Genomic DNA, 13966 nt, shown 5'->3' on the forward strand with positions numbered 1-13966 from the left:
ATCAAAAAAGCTGTCAAAAAGCCGCGCACCAAGTACTGGGCGATGAGCAGCGGACTGTGATAGTTATCACTCATCCGATCTCGCTGCTCTTCGGCTTTTTCCCAGCTTTATTGATACCCCTGTCACTAAGCACTCACACTAAACTACACTGTTCTACCCCCTATACCGGCGCCCCCGGAGCCCCCCGCAACGAAATAAATTTATTAACCCCTAAACCGCCGCTCCTAGACCCCGCCGCAACTATAATAAATGTATTAACCCCTAAACCGCCGCTCCCGGACCCCGCCGCCACTCTAATAAACTGATTAACCCCTAATCCGCCGCTCCCAGACCCCGCCGCCACCTACATAATACCTATTAACCCCTATCCTGCCCCCCATACCGCCGCCACCTATAATAAATTTATTAACCCCTATCCTGCCGATCCTGTACCCCGCCGCAACTAAATAAATTGTTTAACCCCTAAACCGCCGCTCCCGGACCCCGCCGCAACCTATATTAAACTTTTTAACCCCTAATCCGCCCCCCCCTACACCGTCGCCACCTATAATAAATGTATTAACCCCTATCCTGCCCCCCCTATACCGCCGCAACCTATAATAAAATTATTAACCCCTAAACCTAAGTCTAACCCTAACACCCCCCTAACTTAAATATTAATTAAATAAATCTAAATAAATATCACTCTTATTAAATTAGTTATTCCTATTTAAAACTAAATACTTACCTATAAAATAAACCCTAAGATAGCTACAATATTACTAATAATTATATTGTAGCTATTTTAGGATTTATTTTTATTTTACAGGCAAATTTGAATTTATTTTAACTAGGCACAATAGCTATTAAATAGTTATTAACTATTTAATAGCTACCTAGGTAAAATAAAGACAAATTTACCTGTAAAATAAAAACTTACCTAAGTTACAATTACACCTAACACTACACTATCATTAACTAAATTATTCCTATTTAAAAATAAATACGTACCTGTAAAATAAACCCTAAGATAGCTACAATGTAATTAATAATTACATTGTAGCTATTTTAGGATTTATATTTATTTTACAGGTAACTTTGCATTTATTTTAACTAGGTAGAATAGTTATTAAATAGTTATTAACTATTTAATAACTAGCTAGCTAAAAGAAATACAAAATTACCTGTAAAATAAATCCTACCCTAAGTTACAATTAAACCTAACACTACACTATCATTAAATAAATTAAATTAATTAACTACAAATACCTACAATTAAATACAATTAAATAAACTAACTAAAGTACAAAAAATAAAAAAAATATTACAAGATTTTTAAGCTAATTACACCTAATCTAAGCCCCCTAATAAAATAACAAAGCCCCCCAAAATAAAAAAAATGCCCTACCCTATTCTAAATTACGAAAGTTAACAGCTCTATTACCTTACCAGCCCTTAAAATGGCCTTTTGCGGGGCATGCCCCAAAGTAATCAGCTCTTTTGAATGTTAAAAAAAATACAACCCCCCCCAACATTAAAACCTACCACCCACATACCCCTACTCTAACCCAAACCCCCCTTAACCCTTTAAGGACACAGCTTTCAGTTTGCTCAATTGTTTTATGACGGAAAAATTCCGTCATATGTCCTTAAGAGGTTAAATAAACTTAACACTACCCCCCTGAAGATCATCCTACCTTTAGCCGTCTTCAGCCAGCCGACCACCGATGGAACCGAAGAGGACATCCGCAGCGGCCGAAGTCATCATCCAAGGGGCGCTGAAGAGGTCTTCCATCCAATAGAAGTCTTCATCCAAGGGGCGCTGAAGAGGTCTTCCATCCGATAGAAGTCTTCATCCAGGCGGCTTCTTCAATCTTCATCCATCCGGGGCGGAGCCATCTTCAAAGCAGCCGACGCGGAGCCATCTTCATCCACCGACGCCTACTCGCCGAATGAATATTCCTTTAAGTGACGTCATCCAAGATGGCGTCCCTCGAATTCCGATTGGCTGATAGGATTCTATCAGCCAATCGGAATTAAGGTAGGAAAAATCTGATTGGCTGATCCAATCAGCCAATCAGATTCAAGTTCAATCCGATTGGCTGATCCAATCAGCCAATCAGATTGAGCTTGCATTCTATTGGCTGTTCCGATCAGCTCATGCGAGCTCAATCTGATTGGCTGATTGGATCAGCCAATCAGATTTTTCCTACCTTAATTCCGACTGGCTGATAGAATCCTATCAGCCAATCGGAATTCGAGGGACGCCATCTTGGATGACGTCACTTAAAGGAATATTCATTCGGCGAGTAGGCGTCGGTGGATGAAGATGGCTCCGCGTCGGCTGCATTGAAGATGGCTCCGCTCCGGATGGATGAAGATTGAAGACGCCGCCTGGATGAAGACTTCTATCGGATGGAAGACCTCTTCAGCTCCCCTTGGATGATGACTTCGGCCGCTGCGGATGTCCTCTTCTGTTCCATCGGTGGTCGGCTGACTGAAGACGGCTAAAGGTAGGATGATCTTCAGGGGGGTAGTGTTAGGTTTATTTAAGGGGGGTTTGGGTTAGAGTAGGGGTATGTGGGTGGTGGGTTTTAATGTTGGGGGGGTTGTATTTTTTTAACATGCAAAAGAGCTGAATACTTTGGGGCATGCCCCGCAAAAGGCCCTTTTAAGGGCTGGTAAGGTAATAGAGCTGTTAACTTTCGTAATTTAGAATTGGGCAGGACATTTTTTTATTTTGGGGGGCTTTGTTATTTTATTAGGGGGCTTAGATTAGGTGTAATTAGCTTAAAAATCTTGTAATTTTTTTTATTTTTTGTAACTTAGTTTTTTTTATTTTTTGTACTTTAGTTAGTTTATTTAATTGTATTTCATTGTAGGTATTTGTAGTTAATTAATTTAATTTATTTAATGATAGTGTAGTGTTAGGTTTAATTGTAACTTAGGTTAGGATTTATTTTACAGGTAATTTTGTATTTCTTTTAGCTAGGTAGTTATTAAATAGTTAATAACTATTTAATAACTATTCTACCTAGTTAAAATAAATACAAAGTTACCTGTAAAATAAATATAAATCCTAAGATAGCTACAATGTAATTATTAATTACATTGTAGCTATCTTAGGGTTTATTTTACAGGTAAGTATTTAGTTTTAAATAGGAATAATTTATTTAATGATAGTGTAGTGTTAGGTGTAATTGTAACTTAGGTTAGTTTTTATTTTACAGGTAAATTTGTCTTTATTTTAACTAGGTAGCTATTAAATAGTTAATAACTATTTAATAGCTATTGTGCCTAGTTAAAATAAATTGAAATTTCCCTGTAAAATAAAAATAAATCCTAAACTAGCTACAATATAATTATTAGTTATATTGTAGCTATATTAGGGTTTATTTTATAGGTAAGTAATTAGTTTTAAATAGGATTAATTTAGTTAATAAGAGTAATTTTATTTAGATTTATTAAAATAATATTTAAGTTAGGGGGGTGTTAGGGTTAGTGTTAGACTTAGGTTTAGGGGTTAATTAGTTTAATATAGATGGCGGCGGTATAGGGGGGGACAGATTTGAGGTGTTTAGACTCGGGGTACATGTTAGGGTGTTAGGTGTAGACAGCTCCCATAGGAATCAATGGGATGTCGGGCAGCAGCGAACATGAACTTTCGCTATGGTCAGACTCCCATTGATTCCTATGGGATCCGCCGCCTCCAGGGTGGCGGATTGAAAACCAGGTACTCTGGGCCGGAAAAGTGCCGAGCGTACCTGGTAGTCATTTGATAACTAGCAAAAGTAGTCAGATTGTGCCGAACTTGCGTTCGGAACATCTGGAGTGACGTAAGAATCGATCTGTGTCGGACTGAGTCCGGCAGATCGAAACTTACGTCACTATTTTCTACTTTTGCCTGGCAGCAGGGCTTGATAACTTAGGCGAATCAGCCTCGCCACAAATACGCTGTGGAATTCCAGCGTATTTGAGGTTGATGGCTTGATAACTAGAGGCCTGTGTGTGTGAAAACATAAGTGCATTTGTGTGTGTTTGCAAGCTTTGCTCTGAGTAAGAGATATGTGTAGAGCGGCTGGGACCGCTGGCAGTCTCTCTAAGTCACTACACTACAGAAAAGTAAATAGAAATGGGCGGAGGGACGCTCAATACTCGATAATGTTATAAAAGTAATTTTTTAAAACTATAAATCCAGCAAAACAAAATGTAATATAGTTGTTTACATCGGAATGTTAAACTTTTAGTAGATTTATTTTGTTTGTGTGTGCCTAGAGTAGAGCCGGCCTTAGCAAGTGCTGGGCCCTAGCCAATATGAGACTATGGGGTCCCTATTTAGAAAAATATATTATATATTATAAATCGCAAACACTTATTTAAGCTGTGGTCCTTCTGGGTGTATGTACATGTCAGGCAGTTCTGAGCTTTAATGGGATGCTACACTGACAAATTAATTCATGATTCAGATAGGACATGCAATTTTAAACAACTTTCCAATTTACTTTTATCATCAAATTTGTTTTGTTCTCTTGGTATTCTTTGTTGAAAGCTAAACCTAGGTAGACTCATATGCTAAGTAAAGGCTGCCTCTTATCTCAGTGCTTTTTGACTGTTTTTTTTCTCAGCTAGACAATGCTAGTTCATGTGTGCCATAAAGATAACATTGTGCTGACTCCTGTGGAGTTGTTTATGAGTCAGCACTGATTGGCTAAAATGCAAGTTTGTCAAAAGCACTGAGATAAGGGGGCAATCTGCAGAGGCTTAGAGCCAAGGTAATCACAGAGGTAAAAAGTATATTAATATAACTATGCAAATCTTGGGAATAGGTAATAAAGGGATTATCTATCTTTTTAAACAATAATTATTTTCAAGTAGGCTGTTCCTTTAAATGATCCTGACTCTGCTCTCAGCCAAGCCATTTGCCCCCCAAAACACAGCTGCGGTTGCTTTAGCCAATCAGAGGCCACAGGGTCAGAAGAACTACACAGGTCAATGACAACCTGCTCACAAGTGCGAGTTTCTAGTGTTTGTCTCAACCAAGCCCCCTCAGTTCTAGTTCTGAAAAGCAGGTTTATTCAGTAAGGTCACATGATAAGAAAAACTGTGTACTTGTCTGAAATGCAAAAACATTATGTGAGAACCAAAGTTAACTAAAGTGCATCAGATGGGCGCATGAAGACAACTTGCCAGAACAATCTGATATCTAGAAGAACATACCTGATTTTCCAATATCCAGTGTAATGCGGACAAATCTGGTAGTCAGGGGATTTCATACAACTCGTCTCTAGGACAAAAAAGGAAAAAAAGGTTCAGTGAGTTGAGAACAAACAGAACAAAACAGATAATGTTGCTGTAACTATTAAATTATTTATCAAGTACAAGAAATTGTATGTGCACTGATAACCAAATGATTAAAGGGACGTCGATGTCTAACTTTAATTATTTAGACAGATAAGGCAATTTAAAAAAAAAAATCTAATTAAAGGGACACCAAACTTCAAATTCTTCTTTCATGATTCAGATAGAACATACAATTTTAAATAACTTTACGATTTACTTCTATTATCAAAATTGCATCATTCTCTGGGTATCCTTGGTAGAAGTAACAGCAGTGTACTACTGAGAGAGAGCTAGCTGCTCACATCAGCAGAGCCAATGACAAGAGGCATACATGTGCAGCCACCAATCAGCAGCTAGCTCCCAGCTCCTGAGCCTATCTAGATATGATTTTCAACAAAGGATTCCAAGTGAACAGGGAAAATTTGATCATAGAAGTGAATTTCAAAGTTGTTTAAAATGTTATGGTCTATTTGAATCTTGAAATAAACAATTTGGGTTTCATGTCCCTTTAACTATAACATTTAATACATTTTAGTGCAGTTTTTACAAGATAAAAAATAAAGACGTCTTATTTGTTTGTTTATATCTCATTATTCAAACTTTGTAGTAAAGTGGCGTTGCAAGCCCTAAACACCGCCATAAGTTTCTAATATTCTTTGTTGTGTAACCACTTACGGTTTCAAAAACACAATTTCCAACCTTGACTACTGGAACTCAAAACTAATACAGTGCACTCAGAGGGAAATCTTATCAATGTAATGTGTATTTTGGAAGCAAACTGACATCATATTTTAAATCGTCAAGAGATACAGGTGAAACTCGAAAAATTAGTATATTGTGCAAAAGTTAATTTAATTCACTAATGCAACTTAAAAGGTGAAACTAATATATGAGATAGACTCATTACATGCAAAGCAAGATAGTTCAAGCCGTGATTTGTCATAATTGTGATGATTATGGTTTACAGCTCATGAAAACTCCAAATCCACAATCTCAGAAAATTAGAATATTACATGCAATCAAAACAAGAGTGTACATACCTGTAGAACAATATCGGACCTCTGAAAAGTATAAGCATGCAAACTGTATGTACTCAGTACTTGGTTTGGGCCCCTTTTGCACCAATTACTGCCTCAATGTGGCGTGGCATGGAAGCTATCAGCCTGTGGCACTGCTGAGGTTTTATGGAAGACCAGGATGCTTCAATAGCGGCCTTCAGCTCTTCTGCATTGTTCGGTCTCATGTCTCTCATCTTTCTCTTGGCAATGCCCCATAGATTCTCTATGGGGTTCAGGTCAGGCGAGTTTGCTGGCCAATCAAGCACAGTAATCCCACGGTCATTGAATCAGGTTTTGGTGCTTTTGGCAGTGTGGGCAGGTGCCAAGTCCTGCTGGAAAATTAAATCAGCATCCCCATAGGGCTCGTTTGCGGAAGGAAGCATAAAGTGCACCAAAATCTGGTAGACGGCTGCGTTGACCCTGGACTTAATGAAGCACAGTGGACCAACACCAGCAGATGACATGGCTCCCCAAATCAACACAGACTGTGGAAACATCACACTGGAATTCAAGCATCTTGCAGTGTGTGCCTCTCCACTCTTCCTCCATACTCTGGGTCCTTGATTTCCAAATGAGATGCAAAATTTGCTCTCATCAGAAAAGAGGACTTTGGACCACTGAGCAACAGACCAGGTCTGTTTTTTCTTTATCCCAGGTAAGACGCTTCTGACGTTGTTTGTTGTTCAGGAGTGGCTTGACAAGAAGAATACGACATCTGAAGCCCTTGTCCAGGATCCGTCTGTGTGTGGTGTCTCTTATGAAAGTCCCCAACACTTTTGAATGGCCTTTTCCTGACAATCCTCTCCAGGCTGTGGTCATCCCTGATGCTTGTGCACCTTTTTCTTCCACACTTTTCCCTTCCACATGACTTTCTATTAATGTGCTTTGATACAGCACTTTGGGAACATCCAACTTCTTTTGCAATTACCTTTTGAGGCTTTCCCTCCTTATGGAGGGTGTCAGTGATGGTTTTCTGCACAACTCTCAGGTCAGCAGTCTTTCCCATGATTGTGATTCCTACTGAACCAGAGAGACCATTTAAAGGCTCAGGAACCCTTTGCAGGTGTTATGGCTTAATTAGCTGATTAGAGTGGGACACTTTGAGCCTAGAATATTGCACCTTTTCACAATATTCTAATTTTCTGAGATTGTGGATTTGGGGTTTTCATGAGCTGTAAGCCATAATCATCACATTTATGACAAATCACGGCTTGAACTATCTTGCTTTGCTTGTAATGAGTCTATCTCATATATTAGTTTCACCTTTTAAGTTGCATTAGTGAAATAAATGAACTTTTGCACAATATTCTAATTTTTCGAGTTTCACCTGTATATTTATATCAGTTAATATACAATATTTTCAAAAGGAAAAAAAACTAGCAGTAAAGTTCCAGTGCAATAACATATGGCATGGTGCAGGTTTCCCGAGAGTTCCCTGCTGGGTTATTAACTTTGGTCTGCTGCGTTGTGGGTGTGAGATCTGTACCTGCCGGACACAGGAGGAGCTGATCCTTGACTTTCATATTTGCAAAAAAAAGCCTTTGAAGCAGCCTGATATCTGTGTATGCTAATGAGATCTGCAGAAATAATACCCATTCCTGGCTAGACCAATCAGGAGAATTCTGTATATAAATACAAATCCCTTTCCTATAGAGCATTCTCTGCATCTACTGCTTTTTGTTTCTATTGACCTGACTGTGTGATAGGTGTAGCTGCCATAATGACATTTTACATCATCTCAGGTGCAGTCATTGGATGTTATTTTTATGATAGCCTTCCTGTGATACCACTTGCTTCTGGCACAAGGACGTGTGTCCCTAGCAGCCAGCCACAGCAGATATTTGCCTTGCTCCCTGGTTCTAGAATCCACCTGCTGTGACTACCGATTCTTCTCAGAGTTGATTGAGTATGATAATCTCTATCACCTAAGGCCTTGTGTGTATTAAATGAACATTAAAGGGATATGAGCACCAAAAAAAATCTGATTTAGACAGAGCATTCTGTGCTTCTATTGGCAAACGTTCTTTTGTTCTCTTTGTATCCTTTGTTGAAAAGCACCGATGTAAGCTCAGGAGCGGGCATGTGTCTGGAGAACTATATTGCAGCAGTTTTGCTAGAATGTTATCCCTTTGCAGCAGCAACAACCCAAAAATGTTTCTTTTATGATTTAGATAGAGCATACAGGTTTAAACAACTGTCCAATTTGCTTTATTCTCTTAGTATTCTTTATTGAAGGAACAGCAATGCACTACTGGGTAACTGAACACATCAGACGGGCCAATAAGAAGAGGCATATATGTGCATCCACCAATCAGCAGATAGCTCCCAATAGTGCACTGATGCTCAAGCCTACCTAGGTATGCTTTTCAACATAGAATGCAAAAAGAATAAAGCAAATTAGATAAATTAAAGTTTAAATTTGACGTTACTATCCCTTTAAGTTTTATTAAAAAGTAAATGAACTCCACTACTTGATTGGAATTTTTTTACTCCTGCCGAGTGCTGGAGCTTTATGCAACATGAATTTTACTGCACTTCCTCATAGACCATAGAAGTCTGTTATGTGAGGGAATTAACGCACATGTGCTATCCAACATGTACATGGTAGTGTTTTTTGTAAAATAGATATCTATACCTATATATCTATATGAATATATACAGATATACATATATACAAATTTATATAGAAATACAGTTTTAGAAATACAAAGCGTATGTCCCCCTATGTAAAGAACATTGTAATGTAAAATATTTACAGTACATACACAATAAAACATATTATTTAATATGAAATAAATAAATATTTTTCTTATTTTCAGGTATTTGAGTGGAAAGGGCTAAAAAATGTCTGTATATATAATGTGTGTGTACATGTGTATATATGTTTATATATGTATATATACACATATAAACACATAAATACACATGTATTCACACATATATACATGTGCGTATAGATTTATAGACATACATACACATATTTAAACATGTATATGCATGTATATATACATTATAGTCCTTTTCATTCAAACACATTGTGAAATACCATATACCTTTAAACCCTTATAACTTTTTTAATGATGTTTCTATGAATAATTTTTATTATTACATTTTATTAATACTTGTAAAATTATTTGTATTATTACTTGTAATATGAGTGCTAACAATAGCGCACCACTTGTAATCTAGCCCTCTGTCAGTGATTGGACATGATGGTCTGTGGTGTTACACAATGCTATAATAATCTACCTTAGACCCCACTCTGATCCCACCAAAAAGCAAGAATGTAAGCTTAGGAGAGGGCCCATTTTTGGTTCAGCACCTGGGTAGCGCTTGCTGATTGGTGTCTAAATGTAGCCAACAATTAGCAAGCACTATCTGGGTGCTGAATCAAAATGGGTCATCTCCTAAGCTTATATTCTTGCTTTTTCAAATAAAGATACAGAGAGAACAAAAGAAATTGACAATAGGAGTAGATTAGAAAATTGCTTAAAATTGCATGTGCTATCTGAATTATGAAAGTTTAATTTTGACTAGACTATCCCTTTAAGTGTCTAGTATTTTTGTGAAGATTTTACTGGATATCTTGCTAAAATACCGGTTAAATACTGGACACCCAGTAACCCTAGAAGTAACTCAGACAATGATCATTAGCAGGAAGTACCTATCAAACAATTATCATTAGTAGGAAGTGCCTATCAGACAATGATCATTATCAGGAAGTACCTATCAAACAATTATCATTAGTAGGAAGTGCCTATCAGACAATGATCATTAACAGGAAGTACATATAAAACAATTATCATTAGCAGGAAGTGCCTATCAGACAATGATCATTATCAGGAAGTACCTATCAAACAATTATCATTAGCAGGATGTACCTATCAGACAATGATCATTATCAGGAAGTACCTATCAGACAATGATCATTAACAGGATGTACCTATCAGACAATGATCATTAGCAGGAAGTACCTATCAAACAATTATCATTAGTAGGAAGTGCCTATCAGACAATGATCATTAACAGGAAGTACCTATCAAACAATTATCATTAGCAGGATGTACCTATCAGACAATGATCATTAGCAGGAAGTACCTATCAAACCATTATCATTAGTAGGAAGTTCCTATCAGACAATGATCATTAACAGGATGTGCCTATCAGACAATGATCATTAACAGGAAGTGCCTATCAGACAATGATCATTAACAGGAAGTACCTATCAGATAAAGATCATTAACAGGATGTGCCTATCAGACAATGATCATTAGCAGGAAGCACCTACTACCTATCAGACAATGATCATTAGCAGGAAGTACCTATCAGACAATGATCATTAGCAGGAAGTACCTATCAGACAATGATCATCAGTAGAAAAAGATAAAGATACCCCTCACCCCTCACATTTATTCAGAGCCTGATACAAGAACTATCACAGTTACGTGTCACAAACCAAGCCTGGTTTCCTTCAGCATGAGAAAAGAACAAGTGTTCTGAAACTGCTCTGTGATGATGTTTGTATCAAGCTCGGAATAATTGTGATTTAATTTGCTTCCTCACCAAGCTCCTTCTACTTGAAGGCAGCGTATTGTGGAACAGTTCATTTTGATGCCTTCAGCTATCAGATAAAGATCATTAACAGGATGTGCCTATCAGACAATGATCATTAGCAGGAAGTACCTACTACCTATCAGACAATGATCATTAGCAGGAAGTACTTATCAGACAATGATCATTAACAGGAAGTACCTATCAGACAATGATCATTAGCAGGAAGTACCTATCAGACAATGATCATCAGTAGAAAAAGATAAAGATACCCCTCACAGAGATGAGGAGAACCTAATACCACTGCGCTGAATAAACAGCTTAAAATAGTAACTAAGTAGACAGATACGATACTTCAATTATAAAAAAACATTTAATAACACATACAAGTAAACAAATAGTACACAGTAGCACTATCTAGACATTATACGTTGATCAGGCGTATGTAAAACAAGATAGGTGCAGTTTTAAAGACAGGATTAAAAACAACAATAAAAACACAATTCAGAGATTATACACAATGGAAAAGATCGTGCTGGCGTTTCAGTAAACTTTCAGACTACGGAAGCCGTACAGGGACAAGCTTCGGAGCGCCTTCTTAGAACCTACTTCTAAGAACCTTTCCGGTGTAAGTAAAAGTGTACACCTTACGTTTGGTTCTTTGCCTGTCTTGTTGATTGGAATCTTTCTGTATTCCTGCTTCCGGGTTGTCCTCTACCTGTGGCATCAGCGTGGAATCCTTTGTGTTTGAATATCTGTCGCCATCGGATGTTTTCCATTGTGTATTATCTCTGAATTGTGTTTTTATCGTTGTTTTTAATGCTGTCTTTAATACTGCACCTATTTTGTTTAACATAAGCCTGATCAACGTATAATGTCTAGATAGTGCTACTGTGTACTACTTGTATACTTTTATGTGTTATTAAATGTTTTTTATAATTGAAGTATCGTATCTGTCTACTTAGTTACTATTTTAAGCTGTTTATTCAGCACAGTGGTATTAGGTTCTCCTCATCTCTGTGAAGGGTATCTTTATCTTTTTCTGGTTTGTTTTAAGGGGAAAGGAACCCTTTTTTTATACCACTTGCTTTATAGTATATATTTTTTTCAGTGCAGAGATTACTACTCTTTTTTTAATTTCATTAGCAGGAAGTACCAATCAGACAATGATCATTAGCAGGAAATATCTATTAGACAATGATCATTAGCAGGAAGTACTTATCAGACAATGATAATTAGCAGGAAGTACCTATTAGACAATGATCATTAACTGGAAGTGCAGACAATGATCATTAGCAGGAAGCACTTATCAGACAATGATCATTATCAGGAAGTACCTATCAGACAATGATCATTATCAGGAAGTACCTATCAGACAGTGGTCATTAGCAGGAAGTACCTATTAGACAATGATAATTAACAGGAAGTGCTTATCAGACAATGGTCATTAGCAGAAAGTAACTATCAGACAGTGGTCATTAGCAGGAAGTACCAATCAGATAATGAATATTAGTGACAAGCAGCTGCATTAGTTTTATTTTCAATTTAAGAAACGTTTACACTAAAGTACAGTGTTCCTCAAATTGGTTAAAGACAGAGCTCTCTCAAATGCACAATCTAGAGCACCACTCAGTGTTGCTGAGAATGTTATAACATTTATTCAGAGCCTGATACAAGAACTATCACAGTTACGTGTCACAAACCAAGCCTGGTTTCCTTCAGCATGAGAAAAGAACAAGTGTTCTGAAACTGCTCTGTGATGATGTTTGTATCAAGCTCGGAATAATTGTGATTTAATTTGCTTCCTCACCAAGCTCCTTCTACTTGAAGGCAGCGTATTGTGGAACAGTTCATTTTGATGCCTTCAGCTATTCAGCCAGATGTGGTAACACTATAAACTCCAGAATGACATGCAAATACCGTGTAAACTGAATGTATTCACACCAAGTCATACAATCATGCAGTGTCAGTTTCAGACACAAAAACATGTCCTCAGACCTCTATCTATCATTTATCTATCAATCTATCTATCTACATATGTCTATCAATCTATATCAATCTCTCTTTCTATCTATCTACAGGCGTAACTCAGAGATATTACAGGTTAGGTTCCTTCCAGGCCACTGAAATAAAGCGAATATAGCAATAAAGTGAGTCATACTAATTTTTTTGTTTCCCAGGGCATATAAAAGTTATATTTACCCTATTCTGTAGTCTATTAAGAGTGCAATAGCATTATGTCTAAACAAAAACTGTGTACCAATCGTAAGTAAAAAATACTTTATAGCTAAAAATGTTAACCATCATCTGAGCCTTCTTTTTGCTGATGGTGTGTATATATAGGTCTGTATATATGTCTATTTATGTGTTTATTTGTGTATATATGTCTATTTATGTGTTTATTTGTATATATATATGTCTATTTATGTGTTTATTTGTGTATATATATATATATCTATTTATGTGTTTATTAGTGTATATATGTTGGGAAAATTGTGCTAATAGACTTGCTCGGCACAAGGTTTCCATAAACCTTCAATATTGCGAAACGTAATAAAATGAGGTACGCCTGTATCTATCTAGCTACATATGTTTGTCTATTTTTATCAATCTATATCTATCTCTCTATCACCTATCTATCATCTTTCTGTGTATCTATCTGTCTGTCTGTCTATCTATCTATCTATCTATCTTTCTATCTATCATCTATCCATGTATCTGTCTGTCTATCTATCATCTGTTTATCTATCTAGCTATCTATCTATCTACATATATCTATCTATATTTATCTATCACTCTATATCTATCAATCTATATCTATCATCTATCTATCACTATATATATATCATCTATCTCTCTAGCTATATATCAATCTATTATTCATTTATCTATCTCTATCTATCATCTATCTATGTCTATATCTATCTTTCAATCAATATATCTCTGTATTATCTATCTACAGTATCTACCAACCCATTCATTCATTATCTATCTATCTATCTATCCATCATCTCCCTTTCAATCTCTTTATCATCTCT

General features: G+C 36.8%; 1 protein-coding gene across 2 annotated transcripts in view; it reads right to left on the bottom strand.

The window, feature by feature from the left end:
* LRRC4B (leucine rich repeat containing 4B) overlaps nucleotides 1-13966 on the bottom strand; it is a 400350-nt gene that overhangs the window by 164205 nt on the left and 222179 nt on the right. For both annotated transcript variants that reach the window (XM_053690182.1, XM_053690183.1), the window contains one exon: nucleotides 5197-5263. The gene's annotated coding sequence lies outside the window, so the exon portion shown is untranslated. The remainder of the gene's footprint in view (nucleotides 1-5196; nucleotides 5264-13966) is intronic.

This window comes from Bombina bombina, chromosome 8 (genome assembly GCF_027579735.1).
Source record: "Bombina bombina isolate aBomBom1 chromosome 8, aBomBom1.pri, whole genome shotgun sequence".
Taxonomy (NCBI): domain Eukaryota; kingdom Metazoa; phylum Chordata; class Amphibia; order Anura; family Bombinatoridae; genus Bombina; species Bombina bombina.